The sequence below is a fragment of the Perna viridis genome, chromosome 3, assembly GCF_037379345.1.
Source record: "Perna viridis isolate PV_CMFRI_1.1 ecotype Kerala chromosome 3, ASM3737934v1, whole genome shotgun sequence".
NCBI classification, from domain to species: Eukaryota; Metazoa; Mollusca; class Bivalvia; order Mytilida; family Mytilidae; genus Perna; species Perna viridis.
Genome location: NC_142447.1, coordinates 34,672,511 through 34,676,764, shown reverse-complemented (window position 1 = coordinate 34,676,764; position 4,254 = coordinate 34,672,511). Strand labels below are relative to the sequence as shown.

Genomic DNA, 4,254 nt, shown 5'->3' with positions numbered 1-4,254 from the left:
ACACCATAACTTTTACCTTATAGAAACTTTTTCCTTTCTAAGATAATATTTTTAATCTTTGACCTTTAGTATTTCATCCAGTCGTTATTGCAGTCTCAAGTCTTCCAAACATTCATATTATTTCAGCTGAGTACTTCAACAATGTAAGTATATCAAAACAAGGTTAGTCTGACCAAGTTAAAACTAATCCCATTAAAAATGCTTTCGGCATGATTCTAAGTAATTAAAACCTTGATAAAGCAGTATAACCTTGAGAAATACTTAAAAGGTATATCAGTGTGACTTATGATCAGAAGTACTGTTGAGACGAGGTATGATTGTCCACTTAAATTTAGTAAGTGGACATTATGGTCATTACAACTTTAGTCATCATTTAGAGAGTGCTGATCACTTTACCTAACATACAAATAATAGATTGATCTGTTTGTTAAAACACCACAAACATTAGGTAGATCCATGTGAAAAATACTAATTTTCAATTCAATACATTATTTTTTTCATTATGAACTGGTAGGCAAATTACCTCTCAGTATGTGTAAGGATAAACCAACATTCTCCTCAATGGAAATTGTCATACTGAAGTAAGACCCTATAAAATAAAGAGAGCTCCAGTTCATTTCAAGTTTATGACATTATAAAAAGTTGTTATTAGTGTGCTATACGGCTTTAAACAATTAGTGACAACAAAGATTCAGAAAGTTCCACTTAAAAAATGATATCCGTTGTGTAATTCATTTATAATGTAGAAGGTACCAAACATAAAAATATTGCACAGATAGCAAGAAAAAAATATTACATTTCAAAACAAATGGACCAGCCAATAAATGGAGATCCTGAAATCTACAGAAACATTTCAAAACAAATGGACTTGCCAATTACAGGAGAAGGTAGTTGAGGAATTTGCTATTAAAGGTCTATGGACATGCCATTTTATAAGATCATTAGTAGAATGAACCAAAGGTGTGAACAACACACTACAATATATCATATAGTTACATTAAAACTGTTTAAGTTAGATAATATCTTGATCACTGATAGACAATCCTGGTTATAGTAGCACTAAAGAGTGGAGATAAGTACCTTTAATCCTATACTGGTGTTGAGCATTTAATCTTTAAGGAAAGTGGATTAGAAAGCAAACAGCTATAGGTAATCAGGTGAAACAACAGTGAAGTGTTGTTTCTATACATTTAAGGGTATAACGATAAGCCAAACAGAATTGAATGTAATAAGAACAGCATGGTTAAGTTGGATTTTTGTAAAATTTTAAGTACAGGTTTAAATTTCAAGAGTAATATAATCCCTTTGATTGATCAAGTATGAAATAGGGAGAAAATCCTCCAGTGATATTCCACAGTGACTTTATATACCTGATTTACTAGACCTAAGGATATACTTAAGAGAATAGGTAATACATAAAACCTTAACTATAAAGTACAAGTAAAAGTCAAACTTTTTATTGAGGAGCAAGAATAAGTTTGTTTATATATTTCTTAACTGTATTTTCTCATTAAAAAGACTTTTTACAAATTCCAAAACATGCAACAAACCTTTGATGACAAAAAACTTGTCTTCAGAATTGCATTTCATCTCTCAAGCTGATCTTGTAGAACCTATATGTAAAGAACAATCTTAAGATTTTACAACACTTTCAAGCTAAAAAGATCAACACAAATTTGTTGTTAATGTCCCTGGTCTTAAGCAACCCTTTAATTAAAAGAAAATGTGTACATTTAATATCAAAACGACTATTCTGTCAATATATTCACATGACTAATATTTGTACCAATTTTCAAAATGGGACATCACAATCATAGAAAGAAAGCTTCAATGTTATGGAAAATCAGAATTGTACAGATAAATACATGGGCATGGGCTAAATATGTTTTGGCAGATTATTATAATTGATTTCAAACAAGAACTGCAAAATATATTAACCATGTAAAACATGTTTACCTCTAATCTTATATTTTTGTCTGTTAGACAGGCCAAAGGAGCCTTGAACATATCTTATAATGACCAAATAATAATTTTGACAGTCATACCTTGTGCTGACACCAATGTAATATCTTTTATGTTCTAAGTAAAAAAAATCAAAAAATACCAATTATTGTATTAGATATTAAAGAAACTTTAATTAAATAATGGAAATATAATCATCACAATAAAATGATGTGAATTGCATTTTCACAAATATTCTTGCAAAATTGGTCCATATCTCCATATCATTCATGACACAATCAGCTCCTTTGCTATTGCAGATAAATTTCATAAATAATATTAAATTTTGATCACAAATTTGATATTTGATCGGTGCTTTTCACATTCCAATTAAATGAAATTAAAACTCTTCAATTCAATATTTGCTTAATCACTTACTTTTGTTACATTTAAATACCATAAGAGCAAGATTGAATTACAATGACAGAATTTTATCGTCAAAATCAAATCAATAAGAAATAAATACTTGAAATGATACTAATTTTGATCACAATATATGCATATGCTAAGATCTCACATTCTTTCTAACTCAAAAGCAAATGTAAATAGAGTTAACACATTGATTCTAAGTAGGAGATATTATACACCAACTATATATTGATATAAATAAACATAATTCATCTACATTATCAATGGATACACATTTTTGTTTTTAGTTTTTGCTTCGTACAACTTAATTCAGAATTTACTTCAATGGCCCCTGCAAAGTAATTACGTATATAAGAAGATATTTTGGTGCTTCATATAGAGAATACTATTGTCATCTAAAATAAGATATGAATGAAGTGTAAAATTAGTAATGAAGTTAACCAATAGTGCTGTTTGTTCTGTAGAAGAAGGTCACTACTTTGACTTAGCACGAGCTAATACACAGGACCGGAGTAAATTCCTTTGTACCTAATAACTATCAAAAGCTGATTTCATTCAAACAAATGTTATTCAAGTTAATAAACCCTAGCTGTAGTGCATTTAAAAATTCCTGTACTAAAGCCAGTAACCAAACCTTCCATCTGCAATCTATTACATGGTAGCTAAAACACCCCCAAAAAACTAAAATTAATTAAAATTAGAATAACAATTGATAAACAGGCAGATAATTCATTTATCACCTTAAAGTAATTTGATTTCAATTTAGATGCAGCTAAATTATACTTTTTTTCATGTGAAAACTAGGAATACAGTCAAAATTTACTAATATGTAATGGGAGATAACTCTAATCTATTATAGAAAATGTTTGATAGAAGTGATTATTTTATCACCACCTACATTAACTTGAATCCAAATCAATCTCATATTTAATTAATGAGTTAAACACCTGCAGTAGAAGAGATTTAAAACAAAACTAAATTATGGCATACAAATGCACCTGATCTAGGATACACTTCCAGATTTCTGTCAATACTGAAAAGTTTAACATAACTTGTGTAGCATCATTAAGAACTCTCAGAAAATATAACAAAATGAGGTACACTAAGAATAAAATTCAAATGATCTAACTATCAAAATGAACAAGCCTACCTGTACATTAATCTTACTTGAATGGATCAAGACTAATGTTACACATTTACATATATGTTTAGTTTGCATCCAACAATGAATGCAGCACTTTATACATGCAATTAAAACTGATCAAAGATAAAAACCTTTAAAAAATAGTACTGTATGCATATAAAGTGTTCTAGAGCTATTTAAGATTTTAATGATAAAGTGTAAAGCCAGACAGGAGGGTGAGTTGTGAAATTCAACCTGATATTGTTACTTTTTTATTATAACAAACAGCTAAATCCCAATCACATGATGTCAATCATGTTTTCTGTCTTTTGTGATCTAACAATAGTAGCAGGAATATACCAGGTACGTGTTTATATTGTTACACGATGAAATGGAATTGCTGTTGTTTTCTGAAGTGCTGATCTGTGTATACTACTAAAGATTTAATTTTATAAAATAGTTTCAAGTGTATGTTTCATGTGAGATTGTTACAATGAACAGTTGGTGCACATAGTTAGCAAGAAATTATATTTATTGTTATTAGTATCCAACAAAAATTTAAAGAAGTCAAAAATTAAGGTAATTTCAAGAAGAAATTACTGTGAAAGTATTATGATCATGGGGTACCAATTTTCATGTTTTTTTTTGGACACCCAAAATATATAAGTGTTCCCTATAGACACACAGGTTACTGCCCTGTCCTTTTAATTGAGTTATATACAAGCCATTGCTCTTTTCTGTCATAAACAGATGTTAGTGCC

The 4,254-nt window shown here is 29.1% G+C and overlaps 1 long non-coding RNA gene across 1 annotated transcript; it reads right to left on the bottom strand.

Annotated features, from left to right (window-relative positions):
- Nucleotides 1-522: 522 nt before the first annotated feature.
- LOC148622002 (uncharacterized) lies at nt 523-2,390 on the bottom strand. The gene is made up of 3 exons (XR_015920863.1): nt 2,046-2,390; nt 1,551-1,613; nt 523-589 (listed from the first exon to the last, which is right to left on the bottom strand). It is a non-coding gene; the product is annotated as an uncharacterized LOC148622002 (long non-coding RNA).
- Nucleotides 2,391-4,254: the final 1,864 nt, after the last annotated feature.